Source organism: Chrysemys picta, chromosome 6 (genome assembly GCF_011386835.1).
Source record: "Chrysemys picta bellii isolate R12L10 chromosome 6, ASM1138683v2, whole genome shotgun sequence".
NCBI classification, from domain to species: Eukaryota; Metazoa; Chordata; order Testudines; family Emydidae; genus Chrysemys; species Chrysemys picta.
Genome location: NC_088796.1, coordinates 115,104,917 through 115,131,577, shown reverse-complemented (window position 1 = coordinate 115,131,577; position 26,661 = coordinate 115,104,917). Strand labels below are relative to the sequence as shown.

The 26,661-nt window shown below is 42.6% G+C and overlaps 1 protein-coding gene across 2 annotated transcripts in view; it reads left to right on the top strand.

The window, feature by feature from the left end:
- The first annotated feature begins 416 nt into the window (after positions 1–416).
- The window catches only part of LINGO2 (leucine rich repeat and Ig domain containing 2), a 760,588-nt gene continuing 734,343 nt past the window's right edge, over positions 417–26,661 (top strand). The window contains exon 1 of one of the 2 annotated variants that reach the window (XM_005294759.4): positions 417–1,153. The gene's annotated coding sequence lies outside the window, so the exon portion shown is untranslated. The remainder of the gene's footprint in view (positions 1,154–26,661) is intronic. The other variant, XM_005294758.4, reaches the window with a different exon arrangement.

Here is a 26,661-nt window from a genome sequence, read left to right as displayed (position 1 = left end):
CCCTCGCCTCACCCCTCCCCTTTACCAGCTGAGCGATCCACCTGCTACCGTCTAACCCGCTATAGAACCGCAGATAAAAAGTTAGAAACACGCAGGCGGCTTGCCACACACCAATGCCAACCGACACTACCCGGCACGGCGGGCGAAGGCAGAGGCAGACGTTTCTTAGCTGCCTTCGAAGGGGGAGAACCTGCGGGAGGCAAAGCTGGGGATGCCTGGGCGCCGCTATTCTAAGGGATGCGGGATTGCCTTGGACTTCAATGCAAACTGCACCCGCAGCGAGAGGAGAAGCGGCGGCCGCAGCCGGCGCCGCGGTTCCTTCCCGTAGAAGTGGGTAGGGTGGGGCGGAAGGGGTTAAGAGCTGCCTGCCTTCCTCCAGTGTAGCGGGTGGTAATTGCCAGACCAGGCAGCAGCCTGAGAGAAGCCGGTGGGGCTCGCGGGGGAAGGACTTCGGCTGCCTTGTTGCAGAGTCTGCTAATTCCCGAGGAGTCCTTGGTGGCTTGTTTGCTGTTTTTGTGGCGCGTTTATTTTATTTTTCATTTATCTGCCCCCCCCGCCCCGCTTCTTGCTGCTGCGGGACTTGCCGGTGTGCGCGTTACAGCCCTGGAAGGAGCAGCTCTCCCTCTCGCCCCCTCCCAGCCTCACCTAGGGCTGGCGCTGCCTCTGCCATTGCTGCTCCTGCTTCAGCAGCCCCTGAAAGTTTCCTCCCTGTAAGGACTCCCCTGGAAAGGCATAGGGAGAGCCCCTCGCCTGGGGACCGCCGGGCCCCCTCTCCGCGCCGGGGCTGAGCGGAGGGGCAGGAAGAGAGAATTTCTCAATTAAAGAAGAGGAGAAGGCAAGGCTGGGGGTGGTCCCCTTCCTCCCCCAGTTCGGTCCTGTCTGATCTAGGCAGTTGGTCTTGATTTTCTGCGAAGGGAAAGAAGAGAATTTTAAATGCAAGCCAAGTTGTAAAGGAGGCGAGAGGGACCCGTCGGTGCTGTGGGTTGTCGGAGCCCCGGGAGCATTCGGACCGGCCAAGATTTCTCAGCTGGTTTGGGTCCTGTCTCCTTTCGCCGAAGGGGGGGAACTGTGGACTCAGTAGCAAGTCTGCGGTCTGACTGCGTCCCACCTCGTTTGTTTTAAGGACATTAAGGATAATTAGGACCGCCTCAAGGTAAGTGAAGGAAGGGGGGGGCACACAGTTGGGGTCCTTTTCGGATATTTAGAGAAGAAATAACTTGCGGGGGGGGGGGGGAATAAATGCAATCAAAAATGAAATCGCCCCTCCCCGCTCTCATCCACTCTCTGGCTGTTGGCAGATTCCTCTCTGCTCCTGCAATCAAAGTTATTGGCATTCTAATTAGAAAGGATGTTGCAGGTGGCGACGAGGGATGGCGATGGGGAAGTGTCTTGTCGCTGCACTTTTGGGTGCTTAATGGCAACAGTGAGATCTTAACACCAGGATTTCCCCTTCCCCTTCCCTCCCACTTCTATTTATTTGGCTTTCCGCATTTGTGGCTGGCATCGAAGCCCCATGTCCTTATGGCTCTTAGGCAGCAATGCGCGTCGAGCAGACCTGCAGAGGGGTGGGGAAGGGGAGAACCCAAAGAGCACAGGGGTTGCACCTACACCCATCTGCCCGCCAGCCAGCGCCGCGAGAGCTGTCCGGAAGGATTCAACTCCGGAGACTTGCCGGGTTGCTCTGCTCCTTTCTGCCGCTAGAGGCTCTTGGGGAGCGCTGCCACCGTGGGGAGAATGAACAGACCGAGACGCTGCGGAGCGCACCAGGGTCGGCAGCCGCCGGCACCTGCTGGGGCCGGGAAGGCGCGGCCGGGTTCCCATCTCCCACCGTGCGCTCAGACACAGCTGTGCCGCGGGGTCCGCGCTCCCGGGCTCCGCTCGCTGGGACCTTGGAGACGCGGCTTCCCAAACCCGCCCCCCTCCGCACTTGGGAACCTGGCGCTGCCCGGGAGAGCGCCTCAAATCTCTGCTCTGCCTCCTGGGCAGCATAGGCAGGGCGGAGGCTCATTCCCTGCCCCCCCCCCCCGCTCTATTCTCCTTCCTACCCTATTCCCCCTCGCCCCCTTCATGTGTTTTCCTAGTCTTAGCTTCTGTGGGGCCCATAGGAGGGATTGTCCTGTGCTGTAATGAGGAGGAGGGAGCCCTGCCCTTTGCCTGACAGGATGCAGGTGACTGGAGGTGAGAAAGGGGAGGTGGGTTGTAACCTGGGCCTGGGGAAACCTCCATTGCCAGGGATTATTGCCAAAAACACCTAGGCAGGCCCTCCATCCTGGAGGCTAGTGGGTGGTGCAGGTTGAAAGGAATGTGCACGGGTAACCCCCACCCCTTGTGGTGCTGGTGGTGGAGGGGTGGAAAGGAATTAAAGGAGAAGGACAAACTACTGTAGAAATAACTAAGGCAAATGGAGCTGGATCCCGTTCCTATTTCAATGAGAGCAGGAGCCAGCCCCCTGCTTGGACTTTGATCTGATACAGGTGTGTTTTGGTTTTTTTAATTTCTTTAGTAACTGGCATACAGGGGCTGCCACACCTGTGCCAAGTACGATGGGAAATGTGCCTCTCAGAGCCTGCATGTTTAATTACTTCTGAGAGCCTGTGGTGATCTGACACAACACTGCAGATTTTGCATGTGCGGTGTTTTAAGGAGGACCTCTCCAAATAGAAGTGCTGGAGCCTAGATCTTGCATGAAACAGGATGCTAATAAGACAAGCAAATAACCAACCCAGGAGCCATTATACCATCAATGAGTCTTGCTGAGTGCAAAGTTTAAATGTCAACATTTGGGAAATACTGTCTGGAGTAATAATACACATCAAATGATCTTAAACATTTCTTTCCCTAGCTTTCTATAGGACAGGACAGAGGAATCAGTGTGCTCTCACCATTATCATATGTGACTGTCATATTTGCCATACTATTCCAAATCATTGCCATGTCAAAAACAAGATGACCCTTTTTATTTTATTTTTTTTAAGTAAAAGGTCAAATATTTCCAAAATACATACAATTGTAAATTGGGAGGAGGGAGGTACAGTAGAGGTTTGTGGCTTTGACATGAAAACTAAAAAGCTGTGCATGGTTCATTAGGTTGAATGAAGCTACAAACATGAAAATCACTTAGTCATTGAGAAAAGTAAACCAGGACTTGTAAAACACATATATACTGTAGTTCTTAAGCCTCACCCTGCTTTGTACAACTGTGTTCCACAGATGGAGAGAACCACAGTGTGAAATATTTCTAACAGGGTAACCGTTCTGTGGTAACTGTATGTTATGTGCACTATATGTACACTAGATGTGGTGGCACTCAATGGTCATGCACAGACAAAAAAACACCATAGCAAAGTTGGAGCAGAAGGAAGTAAATATTTTGCAAAGCTATCATATGCCAATAAATTTAGACAATTTAAAAGGAACTGGCTGCTCCCCAAAATCAAAACACAGGATTCTATTAGAGACAACACCCATTCCAGGAATGGGCATCCCTGTCAATGAATGGCTGCTGCATAGTCTATTCTGATAGAGAGTATGTGTAGTGATACGTCTATGAATGTCCTGACTCTTACTGGTCGTTAAATATTAATTCAGAAATGATTCTCACCCTTCTCAATTACTTACTTATTTAAAATCTAAACATTCTGAAATTGGCTAAACTGTGCAGGTCTGTTATGTCTCTAATATAAGATGAACAGAGGAAATTGAACACTATATTTAACTTCTTTGAGATCTGGTCACTCATTAAGACTAACAAACATGAAGACATAGCAATGTGTGATAGGGCCACATGTGAGCTGTGTGTTTTGATATGATAGCAGATATTCTGCTGCATTTTTTTTTTCTTAGACATTCTATAAAAGGGCTCTAGGTGGAAATGTTTTCCTGTGCAGTAGGAAGGGGAGGTGATGCAATACAAAGTGTCGGAGAAGCTTGTCAGTGCCAGATAGCTATCTGTAAACTCTACATTCCTAATGGTAACATGTAGTTATGAATAATACTGTACATTTTGAGGTGATACAGTGAAAATTTAGGAGCAGATTAATTTTTGATTTTCATAGTTTGTGAAATTATTCTCCTCTTCTAAAATCAAAAGATGGGAGGGGGGCAGGGGAGGGAATGGGCTCAGAGACCTGATGATATATTTTAGAAATTCAACTCTGTGCATGTTGGTACTTTGGTTATTTAAAAAAAAAATCAGAATAATAGAAACATGGCATCTGGTTATAATGTGTGGACCTAAAAATCTAGTGAATGTTGCTATTCATTGACAATGTGTGCTAGTAGGATATTTTGTTTTTGACAGTTGTCTCTTGATTTTTATTCCTTGAGGCTGTCTAGAAGACTGAGCCAAAGCCCATTGACTTCAGTAGGCTTGGTATCAGGCCATATGTTGTGTGATCAACTAGTCCTCAGTGAGCAGGTGCAATATCTTGTAACTTTGTTGCCAACATTTAAAAAATAATAATCCAGATTTGGGCAAATGAAGTGGATCTATTTCAGTACAATGACACAGATTGTTAATACTCCACTGATAACGGTCCTCTTCCCAACAGGCCATTTGTGTTATGACACTAATTGTAATTTAGTGGGTTTTTAACAGACAGATCACATTAAATTAAGTAGATCTCTCAACACACTTATCAATTCAGATACAGTATGTATATTCAGGACATTTAAAAAATTGGTGCACAATTGCTAGCTAATCTTGGATTGACATGCCTATGCCATTAGTAGACTGATTTTGATCTAAGCCTGTCTAATTATGAATTCTTATGGATTGTTTTTCTATTCTAAACAGTATGGTAACTGTTTTCCAATACATTCTTCAGGTCAGATATTTGGAATCAATCTTTGGAATTTTATTATTTTCTAATTCAGAAGAAACAAGTACACACTTTTTCTGGAAGAACCACTTAGACAAATGACTATTTAAAATCTATTAAAATAAATGTGGTGAACTCCAGAACAAATGAAGCCGAAATAGTTAATGCTATAGACACTTCTTAAGATTTGTTTCATGCAACATACAAGTCAGATGACGGATTTTATTCATAAGAATACATTCTTTCTGGATGTTAAAGTTCTTTTTAAAAAGCTATGCTTTGTAGTTTTCAAAAAAAAAAAAAAAACTAATTTAGGTTGCATACAACTTCATATGCATTCTGATCCCTGAGGATATGCCTATTTTCTTAGCTATTCAGTCAATATGAAAAAAAGACATAGAAGACCAAACTGTAAGCAGTGCTGTGTAGTGGCATTTCAGTGACCCAATTTCTGTTGGTAGAATGCAAGTGTCTGTGTGTTTTCTTTCAGGAAACAGCATTTGAAATAATCTCGCGTGACTATTTGATGAAAGGGCTAATCTGTAATTCCCTTTGATGCTTAAAATAGATGTCACTATCTGTATATTGCAGAGGGTTTCATTCACGTATGGATGTGCTGTTAGTTATTTCGTTGTAGTAATTCTTATAACAGTTGTTTGTGTCAAAACAATTTTTTGATTAATAGGCCTTACACCGGGAAGGGATTTACTGAGTGACTTTTTTTTAAGACAACTATTTTACAAAAATGTAAATAGCACATTGAAATAAAATAATTTACCTTTTATAATAAAATATCTTTGTTTCTTCTGATTGTGAATAAAATTTCAGTTGCTCTTTGTTGTAAATACTTGTTCCTTAATATATAGGAAAAATAGCCTTTTACGGTAGGATGTAAGAGACATTAAGTGGCATATATTCCCTAGACTTCAGGTGACATTATATTAATAAAGTGAAATTATATTTTCCCTAGCAAAATGAATGACTGAATAAGATGAGTATCTAGTTTTTCCGTATCAGTTATTTATTGCCTGGTTCCTAGGAAAGAAAGTAAATTACTTTTCAGTTATAGAATTGATGTAACATAATATTCAGTTGTCTGAAGGGAGGCTCTTTTGCCCTCAAACTGAAAACCAAATGCATGGTGTAACAAATATATGTAAAAACACTAGCTTAATTTTCTCCTCTGTAGCCACACTAGTGAATTTGAAATAGTCTGAATTAGACTGAACAGAAGGATTTGTGGTCTTCACCATCTCATTTTAATATAATGTTACTATGATTAACTACAAGATGGATGTCTTACAGCCAGGATGAAGAGGAATAATTAGTATACAAACTGTATTGCTTCTATGTAGCAAGGGAGTAAATAAGTTATTTATGATGTTTTTTAAACAAACAAGCCAACTCTTTATATACATTGTTTTTAAGCATTAAAACTTTTGAGCTTTGGGGTTTTTTAACCCATCTTCTAGCTGAAGGTATCTGGGTTTGAAATATTTCAAAGGGGTCATAGCAGAATCATAAGCGTCCTACAAAACAATCTAATTTCTCTTAGCCTCACTTGTGATGACTATGTTTAACATATTGAGGAGGCTAGATAGTCCACGTAATGCTGCAATGGTATGCTTTAAGCACATAAAGCAGCTCGTGTTAGGGTGACCAGACAGCAAGTGTGAAAAACTGGGATGGGGGTGAGGGCTTATAGGAGCCTATATAAGAAAGACCCAAAAATCACGACTGTCCCTATAAAATCAGGACATCTGGTCACCCTAGCTGGTGTCCAAGAAATGGCTCAGTTTTGGTTATAGAAATAAAATAGCAACGGAAAACAAAGACACAATTATTTCAAACACACCAGGCTACAGCTTTGAAAAGCTTGGCATACATCACAGGCAAGAGTCCAATCTAATACCCATTGAAGTCCATGCAAAGGCTCACATTGAGTACAATGGTTTTTAGTTCAGGTCCCAAATCTCTGCCTCTCAGAAGAAAGTGGAAATTCACTTCAGCCCTTTCCCTAGCAGCTGCCTTCTCTGGCTGCCCTGTCATGACTGAATATTCATTGTGGGACCACACTCATAGAAATGTCCTCCAATGTTCTTGTGCTCATTGATGTCCCCTTTGTTTTGGTGGGATGACCTTCATCTGCCATTATGCATCTGTTAGCTGCATCTTTCTCCATTCTACCTGCTAATTACTTTGTTCCTATTATATCATTCCCCTACTGTACATTTCCCTGTCTCTTATTCCTGAGGAAATGATATAGCATCACAGTGAATGGTGTTTAGAGTTGCAGTTGTTATGACACATTTTGAATTGGAGACTTGATGAAGTCCTGGCAGGATAGAAATACATGGTGGCCAATTCTGGGAGCTAGACCTTGCTTTCTTTAGGCTGTTCCAAGAGTGAATCCCAGTCAGGAAAAACGTAGCACTGCTACTGCTGTCCTCCCCTTTCCAAAATTTCCGCCACCTGCAAAACAGATAGGCTTTGGTTCTTCCTCGACTCCGCTTGGACAAAACATCTGCAAGAACCACAGTTACGCTAATGTAAATAACTGTTGTTGGCGCAGTGATGAGACTATGCCACAGAAAGCAGAGACAAGCAATGGAGAAGTTGACTAGGCTTTCTTTCTTTGGGAAAGTCTAGCTCAGGGATCGGCAACCTTTCAGAAGTGGTGTGCCGAGTCTTCATTTATTCACTCTAATTTAAGGTTTTGCGGGCCAGTAATACATTTTAACATTTTTAGAAGGTCTCTTTCTATAAGTCTATAATATATAACTAAATTATTGTTGCATGTAAAGTAAATAAGAAGCTTCATTTAAAATGCAGAGCCCCCCGGACTGGTGGCCAGGACCCAGGCAGTTAGATTCAAAACCCATCCTAATATGTGGTTATGGCAATGAAGGATGACTTCCCCACCCCTAAATATGAATATCCTTTTGAATTTACCTATTGCCTTGAACCCTCACTGGACCTCGCTTTTCAAAGCCTTCGTCAAGAGGTGGACAGTGGGGTGTTCTAAGGGCCTCATGCTCAATCCAATCGGAAAAGGAGAAGGAGTGACTCCTGTCCCCAGGCTTCCCCCCTCTTTTTCAAGGATACCCTTGCCTCATCCCCCGACCTGAGGATGGAAGTGAAGCATAGCAACTCCCCAGCCCTACTGCTGCTGATTTGTTTGGAGTAAAACAGACTCTTTGGTTTCAACAGGGAAGCGTGTATGTGTGTGTGGGAGATAGTTCTTGCTCCCACTGAACCCCCATCTCTCTCATCAGGCCTTGGGGAACTCTGTCTTCTTTGGAGCCCAGTGACCTGCTCTCTATTCCTTGTCATTTTCTAATACATGCTGTGTTAAAACAACTATCTAATGCATGTATACTTTATTATAGATTTAGGAAGCATGTTCATGAAGGAGGATTGAGAATTTAGCCCAATGTGTTTTGAACATGACTTTTGAAATGTTGAGGCTGGTGGCATTTTTAAAAGAAGCTTTTGCAGTGGCTGTGTTTAGCTTTTGTATATTCACACTTGCTTTTGTGCCCATCTGATGGGAAATCCATGGGCACATTGGTCTTCTGACTTCAGTGGTTGCAGGCAGTTGTTCACGCCATTAGATTTGGAGAACCATTTGTCTATAAACCTGTCATAACTAACTTAGAGGCTGTTGTTTTCTCTTACAAGAACATGTCAAGAGAACCTTAGGCCTTGGCTACACTTACCAGCTAGTTCGACGGCTGGAAATCGAAGTTCTGGGTTCGACTTATCGCGTCTAGTCTGGACGCGATAAGTCGAACCCGGAAGTGCTTGCCGTCGACTGCGGTACTCCAGCTCGGCGAGAGGAGTACCGCGGAGTCGACGGGGGAGCCTGCCTGCCGAGTGTGGACCAAGGTAAGTTCGAACTAAGGTACTTCGACTTCAGCTACGTTATTCACGTAGCTGAAGTTGCATACCTTAGTTCGAATTAGGGGGGTAGTGTAGACCAAGCCTTACAGATTGATATGAATTTTTGAAAGGCATAGTGACTGTTTTTGAAAATTCAGCCTTTTTTTTTTTTTTTACATTATCGGGGGGGGGGGGGGAGGGGAGTTTCAGGGTTTTAGACTATCGATCATGGCTTTCGGTTCGTTATTTCCCAATCATCCATATGTTAGGGATTTGTAATTCAAGTATTTATATCCACTTTACTGTCATTCCCCATCAAAAATGTTGTTGTCATCAGACTTTTTGGTAATTGTTCTAACTGAAGCTGCTTACAGTCATTCTTTCAGAGCCCTCCCTTTCTGTAAGGGATATAACCTTGTAGAGAAAAGTGATAACTCTATGAAGGCACAGGCTTTGGCTTACGGTTAAGAATTATTTCTAAATTATAGACCTAATTTTGCTCCCAGAAAGGAGTGAATTTGGAATATTACCGACACTACTAGAGTCACTCCAGATTTATATGGGTCCAAGACTAGAGTTGTCATAATTGATCATAACAAATTTGGAAGGACATTAAACTTCCATACTTCAAGTTTTAAGCCAATCTCGTTATTGGAGACAATGATACCGGTGTGTGTATGGGAAGGGGGCTGGGGGCGAAGATTACTCTTTTGCCTATTGCAGTGTTCGTACACCTTCCTTTGAAGCATCTGGTACTGGCCACTGTTGGACAGGATACTTCACTAAATGGATCTTGGGTCTGATTCAGTATGGCAATGCTTATGTACCAGAATGTGGCCCTAAGAAATGAATATGCTTTTAACAGATTTTTTTAAACCACTTTTAACTTAATGAAAAAAAAAACTTATTTCTTTTCTAGGTCAGTTATGTTTTTTCCTAATTTTTGACTTTCTGCTTAAATCAATTCCAGTTGAACTCTTACTGGCATCTGAGTAAGAGCTGAGCATGTAAACAAAGTTTGAAAATTAATGAGCTTGGTGTGTTGAATAAGGTGATGCAAGAAACCAGTCCACAAGGTGGAGCTAAGGGAGGTCAGTGGAAGCAGATGGACAGGAGATGGTGGCTGCAGCAGTGAAGTCAGCGAGCGTATCCAGCTTGTACCCAGTTTATTGCAAAGAGTGGAGAATATAAAATTGCTTCCCATGTGTCTTACAGATATATTCCTCCCCAACACACATACAGATATATCTATCTGTGCAAGGAACTTGAGACTTTTAAAGCCCAGATTTAAAAAAAAACAAAAACACTTGTGTCCAAGGTTAATAAACTTCTACAAATGATGTTCACCAGAATACTTCATAAATAGGTGCCCTAAGGAAGCTAGTGTCATGATGCAAGGAGACCAATGAGGAGAAGAGGGACATTTTCACATGTGGTACTGGTCTTCCAATATATTTAGAAAAGGATATGTTTTTCCTCATGTACTGTACAAGCAGTTTCGATAGAGGGGGAGCCACTTGTGATGTACTACATAGGCTGTATAGGTAGGGATTATAGTATCTCAAGATAATTTGCCTAAAAGGATGGGGATGTCAAATCTCATGAGATATGGAGGAAAATTTATTCTGAGAGCTGGAACTGATTCTGTGGTTATAGTACTCATCTGCCAATGATGCAAGGAACTGCGGGAAGATTGAGAACAGCAATCTTTAGGAACAAGATTTAATTCAAAGTTCTCTGTTAGCAGTTCTTTGGAAATACTTAACTCCACACACAGCCAGCCAGACTAGGGCAATTAACCATCCTCCGTCTGTAGATGAAAAGATGGTATGGGTTGGAGGGTTGTAATTTTTTTTTCAGAATAGAAGTGATAGCTTTCAACTTTTTAATAAACAAAAAAAATTGATTTGTTGCAAATGTTAAGACTAGGAGAAGGGGGAAATTGGCAAGTAATGAGGAGTGCTTAGATCAGATAGATAAATACACTAGAGACAAAAGGAAAAAGGAAAACTCTCTATATAGTAATAGTGGAAGGTGATGATAACTTTGATATATGATTGCCTTTATTATAGAGCCATGGTTCTGACTGATTAAGGTTGTACCACAGTATATAAGACAGATTTTTGACCTTTCCTTTCCCATCCCCTTTCCTCTACATTCAGCCTCTACATTCAGAAAAATTCTTTTCAGCCTCAAATTTTGCATTCTTAGTCCTATTCAGCTTTGGCAGGGAACATGTGAAAATGGTATTAGGCAAGTTTATGAGGGAATCTGAATGTGTAAAGTGAGCAAAACGTTCACTAAGGACAGAAGTAGTCAGACTACAGAGAGTCAATGGGCCTGACTTTCATTTGCATTAAGGTCCAATACCAGAGTAATGTAAAGGGGCCTTCGTGTAAATGAGAATGAAGCTCAGTGTATCTGCTAAACAGCCAGGCTAGAAAGAAGATCAGTACATTGCAGAGAAACTAAAATATCTTCGAGTTTTCCCCATGCAGGATGATGGGGAAATAATTATCCTAGAATTACACTGTACAGGTAGCGAAGAGATAGAGATGCAACAACTGTAGAAATTAAATTGCAATAAATCATACAGACTGAATGGCTTTCATCCAAAAATTCCAAAGGAAGTGAAGAACAAAGTAGCTGAGCTACTAATAAAAATCTGTAATTCATCATTAAAAATGATGACGACTACTCCTGAGGGTGGCCAGCAGAGTATCTATCTGTTAAAAAGCTGCTAAGGTTGAGGCTAGGATCTACCAATGAGTATTTTATTTCAGCACCTTGTAAATAACTGAATAAAAAATCATTAAGGAAAAATTACAGTGCATCAGAGGAGCATATGATAGGAGTCCGTCTGGGCAATACTCACACTGGGTAAAAGGACTACTAGAGCCTCTCCAGGGATAGTGCTTGGGGTGTGCTATAGACCACCGGGATCGACCCAGGATATGGATAAGGAACTATTTAACGTATTTAGGGAAGTAAATACTAATAGAAACCGTGTAATTATGGGGGACTTTAACTTCCCGGATATAGATTGGGGAACAAACGCTAGTAGCAATAATAGGGCTCAGATGTTCCTAGATGTGCTTGCTGATCAATTCCTTCATCAAGTGGTAGCTGAACCGACAAGGGAGGAGGCCATTTTAGATTTGATTCTGGTAAGTAGTGAGGACCTCGTTGAGGAAGTGGTAGTGGGGGACAACTTGGGCTCCAGTGATCATGAGCTAATTCGGTTTAAACTAAATGGAAGGAGTAACAGAATTAAGTCAAAGACTAGGGTTTATAATTTTAAAAAGGCCAATTTTAACAAATTAAGGGGACTGGTAAGGGAAGTGGATTGGGCAAACATATTAATGGATCTAAAGGCAGAAGAAGCCTGGGATTACTTTAAGTTAAAGATGCATGAGTTGTCTGAGGCCTGTATCCCCAAAAAGGGAAAAAGATTACTAAGCAAGAGATTTAGACCGAGCTGGATGAGCGACCGACTCAAAGGGGTGATTAGGAAAAAACAGAAAGCGTTCAAAGAGTGGAAGAGGGGAGGGATCAGTAAGGAAACTTACCTTAGTGAAGTCAGAGAATGTAGAGATAGAGTGAGAAAGGCCAAAGGCCGTGTAGAGTTGGACCTAGCGAGGGGAATTAAAAGCAATAGTAAAAGGTTTTACAGCCATATAAATAGGAAGAAAGCAAAGAAAGAAGAAGTGGGACCGCTGAAGACTATAGCCGGAGAGGAGATTAAAGATAATCTAGGCATGGCGCAATATCTCAATGAATATTTTGCATCAGTGTTTAATGAGGCCAATGAAGGTATTAGGGATACTAGCACCATTACAGAGGGGCATACAGGATGGGGGATTACCATATCCGAGGTAGAAACAAAACTTTAACACCTTAATGGGACTAAGTCGGGAGGACCGGACAATCTTCATCCGAGAATATTGAAGGAATTGGCACGGGAAATAGGCCCATTAGCGATAATATTTAATGAATCTGTAAACTCGGGGGTGGTCCCGTTAGACTGGAGAATAGCTAACGTGGTTCCTATTTTCAAGAAAGGGAAAAAAAGTGATCCGGGTAACTACAGGCCTGTTAGTTTAATATCTGTAGTGTGCAAGGTGCTGGAGAAAATTCTGAAAGAGAAACTAGTTGAGGACCTTGAGGTTAATGGCAATTGCGATAAATTACAACATGGTTTTACGAAGGGCAGATCGTGCCAAACGAATCTGATCTCCTTCTTTGAGAAAGTAACGGACTTATTAGATAAGGGAAATGCGGTGGACCTAATATACCTGGATTTCAGTAAAGCGTTTGATACTGTACCCCATGAGGAATTATTGGTTAAACTGGAAAACATGGGGATCGATATGAAAATCCAGAGGTGGATAAGGAATTGGTTAATGGGGAGAATGCAGCGCGTCGTATTAAAGGGTGAACTGTCGGGTTGGAGGGAGGTTACTAGTGGAGTGCCTCAAGGTTCGGTTTTGGGACCCATTTTATTTAATCTATTTATAACTGACCTCGAAACCGATTGCAGGAGTGGGCTGATAAAGTTTGCTGATGATACGAAGGTGGGAGGCGTTGCAAATTCGGAGGAGGATAGGGATATTCTGCAGGGAGACTTGAATGAGCTTGTGAATTGGAGTATCAGAAATAGGATGAAATTTAATAGTGAAAAGTGTAAGGTGATGCACTTGGGGATGACTAATAACAATTTTAGTTACAAGATGGGGACGCATTGGTTAGAAGTAACGGAAGAGGAGAAGGACCTAGGGGTCCTTGTAGACCGCAGGATGACTATGAGTCGACAATGTGATGTGGCGGTAAAAAAAGCCAATGCGGTCTTGGGATGCATTAGGCGAGGGATATCTAGTAGGGATAAGGAGGTCCTGCTTCCGTTGTATAAGGCGCTGGTGAGACCTCATTTGGAGTACTGTGTGCAGTTCTGGTCTCCCATGTTTAAAAAAGATGAACTCAAACTGGAACGGGTGCAGAGAAGGGCGACTAGGATGATCAGAGGAATGGAAAACCTGTCGTATGAAAGGAGACTAGAGGAGCTTGGGTTGTTTAGTCTGACAAAGCGAAGGCTGAGGGGGGATATGATTGCTATCTTTAAATATATCAGAGGGATAAATACAAGGGAGGGAGAGGAACTATTCCAGCTTAGTACTAATGTGGACACGAGAATGAATGGATATAAACTGGCCGTGGGGAAGTTCAGGCTTGAAATTAGACGAAGGTTTCTGACCGTCAGAGGGGTGAAATATTGGAACGGCCTTCCGAGGGAAACGGTGGGGGCGACGGACCTGTCTGGTTTTAAGATTAAGTTAGATAAGTTTATTGAGGGAATGGTTTAATGGTAAAACATAGTAGCCAAGGAAAACCAAGCAATGGTACGTAAATAGTATAATGGCCAACAGGGGTCAGACTAGAGACTCTTGCCTACATGCTCGGGGTCTTACTGATCGCCATATTTGGGGTCGGGAAGGAATTTTCCTCCAGGGTAAATTGGCTGAGCCTCTGGAGGTTTTTCGCCTTCCTCCGCAGCATGGGGCAGGGATCACTAGCAGGAGGGTCTCTGCCGATTGAAGTCACTAAAACACAGAATTGGGGACTTCAACGGCAGAGTCCAGGGAAGGGTTTTGTGGCCTGCAGCATGCAGGGGGTCAGACCAGATGATCATAATGGTCCCTTCTGACCTTAAAGTCTATGAGTCTATGAGGAGCATCTAGATGAGGCTGGTGGGGGGGGGGGGGCAAATTTGAAAAGCTTCTGAACATGGGCAGTGGCTATCATATGCCGGGGGAGGCTGTGCCTCCCCAAACAGCCTGGCATGGCCCCGCCCACGCTCCACTCCCAAGACCCTCTCCCCTGGCCCAGGCTGGCTGGCCTGGCCAAGGCTGGCTGGCCTGGCCAACCTGCCACAGGGCCTCAGGACTGCTGGCACTGGGGCTGTGCTGCCAGGCCAGTGTGCGGACTGTGCTTCCCGGCTGCCTGGCACTATGGGGCTGAGGGTGCTGCGACTGTGCCGGCTGGGGGCCATGGTGGGGGGCACTGGGCTCCTGCGGGGGGGGGGGGGGGGAGAAGGGGCCTCAGGCAAAAGGGGAGGGGGGAGCTAGCCTCTCCCAACAGCCAGGTCACTGGCCACACATGCTTCTGAATGTGGTAAATCATGCTTCTAGCCTTTTGGGGATTTCTTTGAAATATATCACAATAGTATTCATAAAAGTGAGCCAGTTGCCATAAGCGGAACTTTCAAATATCTAATGCTATAGCATTCCCCCTTCCCTACTGAAAGCACTTAAGCACTGCTTAAATCCCATTGCCTTAAATGGGAGCTGAGTGTTTATTTAAATTTAAGCACATGCTTAAGTGCTTTATTAACTGACCTCATAGGCTCTCATGAGGTTATTAGGAAACTTGGTAAGCTTTGGGGTCATGCTGCCAAGGATTAATAAATGCTTAAGGAATAAATGCTTAAGACCTAGGAAGCAAAGTAGGGGAAAATGTTGGTTATTTTTTTCCCCATAATTGGAGAGGCGGGGAGGGGGCATGGGGAAGCTTAATAGTGGAGAATCCCAAGGGATTAGTCCTCTAAGTGATGATACTCCATAATAATGGATTCCAATGCTGATTTGCCAGCAACATTCTTCTCTTCATTGTGTTCCATGGCTGGGATTCTGGAATACTGGTTTGAGAGAGCCAATGGCCTTATTGTCTGCTCTGGTTATAAAGTGCTTCAAGTCATTTTCACTTTGTAGGTTGTAAGAAAGTCCTCACACTGCATTTCTTTCAACGGGGAATACAATGGGAAGATATGTTACAACAGTTCTAGAGCTGAAAACTAGAGTAAATCATTTGAGCCCTTTTTATTGGGAATGTTTAAGTGACTATTTCAACTGCACTTCTGTTCCTTGAATAGCTTATCAGTTTCTGTCCTCTCTCCTCAAAACATACAAAGGTTAAAAAAGAGAGGGTCATTACAAATTAGTAGATAATTAAGGGAAGGACTTCCATATAGAGGGAGATTGCTATGGAGTGTATAAATTCCACATTGGCCAACAAGGGGTTAAGTAGGGCCTGATAGTTCTGTTAGTGTCACCGTGTTACACCTGGAGGGTGCTTCAGATCTGGAGGAATTAAAAGTTCAGTATAGCTGGGAGAGGGACACCAGGAGAGAGGTAGTTTGGAGTTTCTGCTCTGTAGGAAGACCCTGACAGGAACCAGGCAGAGTGAGAACTGTGAGAGAAGCCACAGAAGCAAAGTTGGCTCCTGTGGTGGGCCTTGAAAGAATGGCAGGATTCCTGGGATGAAGCCCTTTGCTAGAGGTTCCATAGTAGATAAGAGAATTGGTGAGAACCTAAGATTGACTAAAAGCTCAAGTCTGGGAGGGGTAGATGGTGCTTACTCTGTTTTTGATGAGGGACTCCCAGGGGAAGTTCTGTGGGCCATGGAAAGAGAGGTGGAAGATGTTTGTTGCCATAATTTTGTTAGACATTATTTGTGTGGCACACTAATACACTGGAAGGGGTGGAAATACAGTGTGACGCAGCCAGCGGCCCAAGTCACCATTGTCCCATACCACAAGTACTGAGAGAAGGAGGCGAGGCAGAATGGCTGAAATGCCAGAAGGGGACAGTCCAGGGCAGAAACCACTAATATGTTTGTACACCACTGCAAGGCACCTGGGTAACAAAATGGGGGAACTAGAACTACTGATGCAGGAAGTAAAACCAGATAGTATAGGGATAACAGAAACATTATGGAATAGTAGTCATGACTGGAGTACAGGTATTGAAATGTATGTGCTATTCAGGAAAGAGGAAAATAAAGACCAGATAAAGGTGGTGGAGTAGCATCGTATATTAATGATGAAGTAGTAAAGAAACTAGAAATGATGGAATGGATAAAACAGAGTTTTGGGCCAAAATCACTTCAGGGAAGACCACTACCACGGGCTCTGCTGGGATAGTTCTTGGGATATGCTACAGGATCTGATTTGGATATGGATAGAGACCTCTAGTGCTTTTAATGAAATAAATACTATTCTGAATTGTGTGATTATGGGAAACTTTAACTTTCCAGATATAGATTGGAGGAAAAGTGCTAGTAATAATAGTCCAACTTAAACCGCTTAATGGGATTACATAAGAGGGTCTGGATAATCACCATCCAAGAATATTAAAGGAATTGGCATGTGAAATTGCAAACCCAATAGCACAGATTTTTAATGAATCTGTAAACTTGGGGATCATGCCCTATAACTGGAGAAATGCTAACATAGTACCTGTTTGTAAGAAAGGGGGGAGTGATCTGTGAAACCACAGGCCTGTTAGTTTGACCTCCAATTGTAAACAAGCTCTTGGAACAAATTTTGAAAAAGTAAGTGGTTAAGGACATGGAGGTAAACAGTAATTGGGATGAAATACAACATGGTTTTACAAAAGATAGATTGTCAGACCAACCTGATCTCTTTCTTTGAGAAGATAACTGATTTTTCAGGCAAAGGAAATGCAGTAGATCTAATCTACCTGGATCCAAGTAAGGCATCCGATAAAGTTCCACCTGGGAAATTATTAAATTGGAGAAGATGGGGATTAATATGAAAATTGAAAAGTGGATAAGGAACTGATTAAAGAGGAGACTACAATGGGTCATACTGAAAGGTGAACTGTCAGGCTGGAGGGAGGTTACTAATGGAGTCCCTCAGGGATCGGTTTGGGGACCAATCTTATTTAACATTTTCATTAATGACCTTGGCACAAAAAGTGGGAGTGTACTAATAAAATGTTGTGGATGACACAAAGTTGGGAGATATTGCCAATATGGAGGAGGACCAAACTATCATACAAGATCTGGATGACCTTGAAAACTGGAGTAATAGAAAAGGGATGAAATTTAATTTAATAGTGCAAAGTGCAAGGTCATGCACTTAAGGATTCACAACAAGAATTTTTGCTATGAGCTTGGGATGTATCTGTTGGAAGCGACAGAGGAGGAAAAAGACCTGGATATATTAGTTGATCACAGGATGACTCAGCTGCCAATGTGATGCAGCTGTGAAAAAGACTGATACAATCCTAGGATGCATCATGTGAGGTATTTCCAGTAGAGATGGGAAGTACCATTATACAAGGCACTGGTGAGACCTCATCTGGAATACTGTGTACAGTTCTGGTGTCCCACATTTAAGTAAGATGAATTGAAACTTGAACAGATGCAGAGAAGGACTATGAGGATGGAAAACCTACTTTATGAGAGGAGACTCGGAGTTTGGCTAGTTTAGCTCAACCAAAAGAGGCAGCGGGGAAGATATGATTGCTCTCTGTAAATGTATTAGGGGGATAAATACTAGGCAGGGAGAGCAGTTATTTATGTTACGCGCCAATGTGGACACAAGAAACATGTGGCTATAAACTGGCCATCACAAAATTTAGGCTTGAAATTAGTAAAGATTTCTAACCATCAGAAGAGTGATATTCTGGAACAGCCTTTGAAGGGGAGCAGTGGGGGCAGAAAACCTAACTGGCTTCACAACTGAGCTTGATACATTTATGGAGGGGATGGTGTGATGAGACTGACTCCAGTGACATGTAGCCGATCTATGACTGCTAGCAGCAAATATCCCCCCAAAGGCCGGTGATGGGGAACTAGATGAAGAGGGCTCTGAGTTACTACAGAAGATTCTTTCCCAGGTGTGTGGCTAGTAAGTCTTGCCAAAGTGCTCAGCATCCAACTGACTGCCACATTTGGGATCAGGAAGGAATTTCCCCTGGGTCAGATTAGCAGAGAACCTGGGGGGTTTTCACCTTCCTCTGCAGCATGAGGCACTGGTCACTTGCAGGTTTAAAGTGGTGGATTCTCTATAACTTGACGTCCTTTAAATCGTGATTTGAGGACTTCTAAAATTTTAAATGCACAAGTGAGTTATGGAATTGTTTCATCAGAAAACATTTTAGCTGTTGAATTTCTAAACTAATTTTTTGAGATGAAGACTTCAAAAGATTTCAGAAGGGCTTTTAATATTGTGAATTGTCTCATGTTTCTTTCCACACCACCAACACACTAGCATGCTTTAGAGCAATCTCAGCCAGACAGTTGCAGTACTCCCCCATACTCCTGTTGCCCCTAGTCCTTCTCCAATATGCTCCCTCCACTGGTTCTGAACTTCCCAAGGATTCTCCAACACAGTGGGGAGATTGCTATGCAGACAGCTTTAAGGCAGCTTTGCCCAAAGGAGCCTCGATGGAGGGTTAGGATGTGTCCCTGTCTCTCTAGCTAACTTGATTATCTTGTTTGAGTGCTTTTAGCTGTTACTTGCACCTGTCACAATCAGATAAGGTTCTGTTTTTCTATTGCTGTATAGAGAATGTTGTGACCATAACTGGAACATGTCTAGTAGTTCACGCAGCTATGTCAGTTCTTGGGATGAAAGAATTATTTGAAAATAGAGCCTAGCACAATGATGGCTGTTTAATTACGCATACTGCTAAGTATTTGAAGTTACGTAGGCAAATTCTATCAGAATTAGTCCTTTACAGCCCTATTCTGAGGTCTTTCTTCATTTAATATTCACAATAAAGTCGTTTGATTTATTTGCTTCTGTTGAGCTATTCATCCATAGTGAATTCAACTTTCCTTACTCGCTATGAGTAAATAGGCTGCGTACAGGGAATTTAACAGGAGTTGAAGGATTACACATCACACCTCCAACTCACAGGCAGATCCCAGGAATGCAACACAGTCTCATCCGTGGCTGCTATTCTTGCCTATAAACAGCCTTATTTAAAGGCTCAGTGGTTTGAGCATTGGCCTGCTAAACCCAGGGTTGTGAGTTCAATCCTTGAGGGGGCCACTTAGGGATCTGGGGCAAAATCAGTACTTGGTCCTGCTAGTGAAGGCAGGGGGCTGGACTCGATGACCTTTCAAGGTCCCTTCCAATTCTAGGAGATAGGATATCTCCATTAATTAATTAATTAATTAATTGCCCTCCCACAACCCTTAGGCCACTGGATCCACTTAACCTTGATTATGTTAATCCAGGATGCAGAAAATTTACATATAGGTGAGTGAGATCTCTTGATTTGGTGCATAGACTCGAAGCCCTTAGAGAGCATCACAGATCTGCATTGTGATTCTGATTCCTGGATTTTACAGTGACATGTGACACCTCACTGAAAAATGTGCCAGTCACATGATAACAAACAGCACCCTCTTAACTATGAGTGAAATTAAACTAACGTGTGCAGTTTATTTCAGCTAGCATTTGGGATATCCTGAGACTATGCATTATTGTTATTTTTATTTTATGTATTTACATAGCACCCAAAGGGTAGTCGACAATCCATAGATGAATAAGAACACAAGGTCCTTGCCTTGGAAAGCTTAGCATCTTAATGGCAAATGGGGTATGGGAAGTGACAAAAATATTTTATTAGCATAGGACTGGGAAGCGATATACAACAGGGATCTTATTAATGCCAAGTTTGTTTTTTCTTGGTTGGTTGGTTAGCACATATTGGTGTGGGATGCTACATTTCACAGACAACTTGAAAAAGTGGAAATCTATTGTGTTTCAGTTCATTAGTTGTAGATAAGGGTAGGCAAATAATTGGTATGTGTCTGAGTCATGGTCCATTTTCATTATTGTCAAGCTCAGGCATGTAACACACGTGTTTGAACAAAGGAGCAGGAGGAAAGTAGAAAGCAACATATAAATTAAGTTATGGCACAGCTAGTGAGGTATGTTGCGTAGTATGTACAGAGGCAGTTTTTTTGTCTTATTTCTATTTTTAAGTGGATCAGGAAGCTTTGGGATTCAACTGATACGGACTTTTTTTTTAAAATCAGTTATTTATAATTTCTCTTTCAGCGAATCCCAAATATGAGGCAAATGTTTGGCTGTTGATTGAGACAAGGCTCTGATCAAAGTTTCATGAAAGAAACTTTGAATTTTTGCAAATACCTGCCAAGAAACACCTATCTGGAGTTATGTAAAAGGGTTATTAGATGCTGTGGTGCTGGGTGCTGCAGAGATACCTAAGGCACACATAACTAGATTTGTATGCACCTCATTGGAAGCACTTATTTATGTTCAACCTGTTTGCCTTATAAATAGGAACACATCCGAGATTGCCATCACCTAGCAGACTCCAACCTGCATTCCATAATGCATGTGACCACCTCACAGATAAAGCCAGACACCAAAAGTCAGTTTTGAAGAGCTTTCATCTATATTCCTTTTCCCAGAGCCCTCAAAGTATGTTTTATTTTGCTGTGTGTTTTTTAAAGTGCTGGATACAGTGCATGTAAAAGACTTTCAAAACACAAACAAATACTGTATACATTTTATGAAATTTACATATGCAAATTAGACCTTGCCATCTGGCTCCTGGAAAGTTAGTACATCTCATGGTTTTGCACAGGTTGTTTATGATTGAGAAAGCACAGTAGTTTACCAGTTATTTAGTATGTTGTAAAACATATTAAGGACCTCAGATGAAGTTGACAATTCAAAATGAACACAACTGTGTGGCTTCATTGTGCTTTAAAGTAGGGCTGTCAATTAATCAGTTAACTCACATGATTAACTCAAAAATTAATTGTGATTTAAAAAAAATAATCATGATTAATCGCACTATTAAACAATAGAATACAAACTGCAATTTATTAAATCTTTTGGGGGTGTTTTTCTAAATTTTCAAATATATTGATTTCAATCGCAACACAGAATACAAAGTGTACAGTGCTCACTTTATATTTTTGATTACAAATATTTGCACTGTAAAAATGATAAACAAAAGAAATAGTATTTTTCAATTCACCTCATACAAATACTGTAATGCAATCTCTTTATCATGAAAGTTCAACTTAAAATTTAGATTTTTGGTTACATAACTGCACTCAAAACAAAACAATGTAAAACTTTAGAGCCTACAAGTCCACTCAGTTCTGCTTTTTGTTAATTCAATCACTAAGAGAATCAAGTTTGTTTCTATTTACGGGAGATAATGTTGCCCACTTCTTAATAACAATGTTACCTGAAAGTGAGAACAGGTGTTCACATGGCACTGTTGTAACTGGCGTTGCAAGATATTTACATGTCAGATGCACTAAAAAATCATATGCCTCTTCGTGCTTTGGCCATCCTTCTAGAGGACATGCTTCCATGCTGATGACGCTCGGTTAAAAAATAATGCATTAATTAAATATGTGACTGAATTCATTAGGGGAGAATTGTATACCTCCTGTTCTGTTTTACCTGCCTTCTGCCATATATTTTGTGTTATAGCAGTCTCGGATGATGACCCAGCACGTTATTCATTTTAAGAACACTTTCACTGCAAATTTGACAAAATGCAAAGAAGATACTAATGTGAAATTTCTAAAGATAGCTACATCACTCGACCCAAGGTTTAAGAATCTGAAGTGCCTTCCAGAATCTGAGAGGGACGAGGTGTGGAACATGCTTTTAGAAGTTTTAAAAGAGCAACACTCTGATTCGGAAACTACAAAACCCAAACCACCAAAATAGAAAATCCACTTTCTGCTGGTGGCATCTGACTCATGATGATGAAAATGAACATGCGTCAGTCCACGCTGCTTTGGATCATTATTGAGCAGAACTCATCATCAGCATGGATGCATGTCCTCTGGAATGGTGGCGGAAGAATCAAGGGACATGTCAATCTTCAAGGCATCTGGCATGTAAATATCTTATCATGCCGGCTACAACAGTGCCATGCAAATGCCTGTTCTTACTTTCAGGTGACATTGTAAACAAGAAGCGGGCAGCATTATCTTCTATCCATGTAAACAAACTTTTCTGTCTGAGTGACTGGCTGAACAAGAAGTAGGACTGATTGGACTTGTAGGCTCTAAAGTCTGACATTGTTTTATTTTTGAATGCAGGTTGTTTTTATATATAATTCTACATTTGTAATTTCAACTTTGATGCTAGAGATTGCACTACAGTACTTAAGTGAATTGAAATATACTATTTATTTTCAGTGCAAATATTTGTAATAAAAATTGAGCACTGTACACTGTGTTCTGTGCTGTAATTGAAATTGATATATTTGAAAATGTAGAAAAAATATTCACAAATATTTAAATAAATGGTATTCTATTTTTGTGTAACAGCATGATTAATCACGATTAATTTTTTTAACCCCTTAAATTGTACTTTAAAGTAGGGCTGTTTTTAAAAAAAAAAAAAAAAAAAAAAAAAAAAAAAATTAAAAAGGCCTAACTGACTTGAAAACCTAAGATCCATTGAAAGATAAGAGATTCTTAAATAGCTTAGGCCCTTTTTGAAGTTTTTGCCCTATAGCTGAGTATTTGCACACACACAAATGACCAGTTACCCAGCTAGGAAATTGACTTATGTCTATTGATATAATTTTCATGCACAATTGCCAAACCAGTGCAGGCAAATTAGGTGCACAATTGTATCTGTGTGGCTTTTGTTTGTTTGTTTGTTTGTTTTTTACACACACACACACACATTTTTGAAACTCAGACCTCTGAGTAATTTACAGTTATAGGGTAGAAATCTTGGAATTACTTCAAGTGGACTATAATTTTCACTTATTACTTTACTTTTCTTCCATAGTCCTATGCCTTTTTTTTAAATAATATCACAACAGGTGCATACAAACTATTGTATCTACTTGATCATAAGCCAGTTTGTTTATTAGAAGACCCCCCCCCCCCAGATGAATAAGTAAAAATGGAAATTTTTTATAACCTGTTCATAAGCCGACCCTATAATTCAGGGGTCAGCAAACTTTGGCTCCAGGGCCATCAGGATAAGCTGCTGATGGGCCGAGATGGTTTGTTTACCTCGAGCGTCCGCAGGCACGGAGGTAAACCTAAGTAAACAGTGTCCTGGTGCGCCAGCTGCTTACCGTGACGGGCCGGGACAGCAACTGGTGGGGAAATATTTTGGGGGGAGAAGCTGAGAGTCAGGAGAGTAACCCCTGCAACCACCACCCACGTGACCCCACCCCTAGCCCAGGATCCCCACACTCTCCCCTTTCCATCGCTTCCCACCTTATCTGGGGAGGGCCAGGGGAGGATGTCTCTGACCTGGCTGGAGCTGTTCTGGCAGGCTGGGCGGCACGGCCGCAGCGTGCTCCAGCGGGCCGGACCGAGCGTGCTCCAGCGGGCCAGGTGGTGCGGCCACAGCCTGCTCTGGGGGGCGGGGCCGAGAGGCACGGCTGCAGCCTGCCAGCCCCGGAGCTGCAGCTGCTTCAGAGGCTGGAGGAAGAGCAGCGTGGCCAGAAGCAGAGAGACTCTGGCCCCGCATCTTCCCTTCTCTCTCTACTGGCTGTGCTGCCTCTCCTTGCTCCCTCTGTTGCAGGGAGGGGCTGTGTTCCACCTTTCCCTCTCTATACCCGATCATAAGCCGACCCCCTTCTTTGGTGCTTCCCTTTTCTACTAAAAAAAAAAAATCAGCTTATGATCAAGTATATATAGTATTTGTGTACACAAGAAATTTTGTGGACTAGTCATTTTCTGCATTTTTCTCATGTTTGCACTTGTGCTTGGGTAAGTACACAATTCCCTTGTCTAATATGTCTACACTACGAAATTAGGTCAATTTAATATGTTGATTTTTTTAGAAATTGATTTGATACAGTCAATTGTGTGTCACCACTTAAGATCATTAAGTCGGCATTGTGCGGCCACAGTACCGAGGCTAGCGTTGACCTTTGGAGCGTTGCACTGTGGTAGCTATCCCACAGTCTCCGCCGCCCATTGGAATTCGGGGTTGAGCTTGCAATGCCTGATGGGGCAAAAACACTGTTGCGGGTGGTTCTGTTTACATGTCATCAGCCCCCCCGCCCCCCCATCCGTGAAAGCAACGGAAAAAATCGTTTCTCGCCTTTTTTCCTGGGTTACCCATGCAGACAACATACCACAGCAAGCATGGAACCTGCTCAGCTCACTATCCCCCTATGTCTTCTGGCTTCTGCTGGCAGATGCGGTACTGCAGTGCTACACAGCAGCAGCTCCTTGTCTTTGCAAGTTAGCAAAGATGGTTAGCAGCCGTATTGTATCATCTGCTGCTGTCTCCTGGTTCCTCCTGGCCGGCCTCAGTGAGGTCGGTCGGGGGCTCCTGGGCAGACATGGGGACTCCTGGCCAGCCTCGGTGAGGTCGGTCGGGGGCTCCTGGACATAAATGGGAGTGACTCCAGGTCATTCCTTTCTTTAAGTTTCGTCTAATGGAGATTCAGTCCTACCTGGAATATCAGGCAAGCCTACCAGAGAGGCAAATGGCCGCTCCAGGTCAGAGCCCCAGACATCCTGCTTCTACGATGAGCTGCATGCCATTCTAGGGGGTGCCTCTAGTACCCCATCCCTGTGTTTCCCTCTTCCCCCACCCCTCCTGGGTTACCTTGGCAGTTATCCCCCGATTTGTGTGATGAATTAATAAAGAATGCATGAATTTGAAACAATGACTTTATTGCCTCTGCAAGCGGAGATCAAAGGTGGGAGGGGAGGGCGGTTGGCTTATAGGGAAGTAGAATGAACCAAAGGGGCGGGTTTTCATCAAGGAGAAACAAACAGAACTTTCACACCATACCCTGGCCAGTCATGAAACTGGCTTTCAAAGTTTCTCTGATGCACAGCGCGCCCTGCTGTACTCTAACTGCCCTGGTGCCAGGCAGCGCTTAGTCATTTTGCCTTTTAGAATACAGCGATCAGATCTAGTACCTCCTGTGCGGTCCATGCTGGAGCTCTTTTGCAATTCTGGGACTCCATGGTCACCTTTGCTGATGAGCTCACCACGGTGGCCAAACAGGAAATGAAATTCAAAAGTTTGTGGGGCTTTTCCTGCCCATCTGGTCAGTGCATCTGAGTTGAGAGCGCTGTCCAGAGCGGTCACAATGGAGCACTCTGGGATAGCTCCCGGAGGCCAATACTGTCGATCTGCATCCACACTACCCCAGATTTGACCCAGGGTCGATTTCAGCGCTAATCCCCTCGTCGGGGAGGAGTACAGAAATCGATTTTAAGAGCCCTTTAAGTGGACAAAAATGACTTAATCATGTGGATGGGTGCAGGGTGAAATCGATCTAATGCTGCTAAATTCGACCTAAACTCATAGTGTAGACCAGGGCTAAGTTCCTAACAAAACACTGGTCTCTGTGTTAGGATACTAGTGGGGACGCTTTCTTGTAGCTGCCCCTAACAGAGGAGAGTAATCCATATTAGCTCCATTGTTTCCTTTCTGTTTTCTCCTGCAATATTACAATGCTATATTTAACATTAGACTTTCTGATGTCACAAATGCAGTACTATGGACCAGAAGCCTTCTTTTTCTACTTAATTTTCCCATTTCTTGCAGAATCAACTCCCAAAGCTCTTTAGTAATTACCATGTAGCTTAATAATGCAAGGTAAGTATGATGTATTCCATTAAACTTGCTACCTTTGAAAGCTTCTCCCCTAATGTGAACACCCAACTATCCTTAAACACTGTATGCATGAACTATAAACACTATTACAATGATTCTGCTCACAACTTGTTACTAAACGTAAATGTGGTTTTTTTTCCAAATGTAATATGGACATGAAGATCAAGATGCGCTATGAAACCTTTGTATTTTTATGGTGGGAGTCACTAGATGACACTATTTTTTATATTTTTATATATTATAGTTTACAAGTTGCTTTTCTTAGCATGTTTCAGAGTAGCAGCCGTGTTAGTCTGTATCCGCAAAAAGAAGAACAGGAGTACTTGTGGCACCTTAGAGACTAACAAATTTATTAGAGCATAAGCTTTCGTGGACTACAGCCCACTTCTTCGGATGCATATAGAATGGAACATATATTGAGGAGATATATATACACACATACAGAGAGCATAAACAGGTGGGAGTTGTCTTACCAACTCTGAGAGGCCAATTAATTAAGAGAAAAAAAACTTTTGAAGTGATAATCAAGAT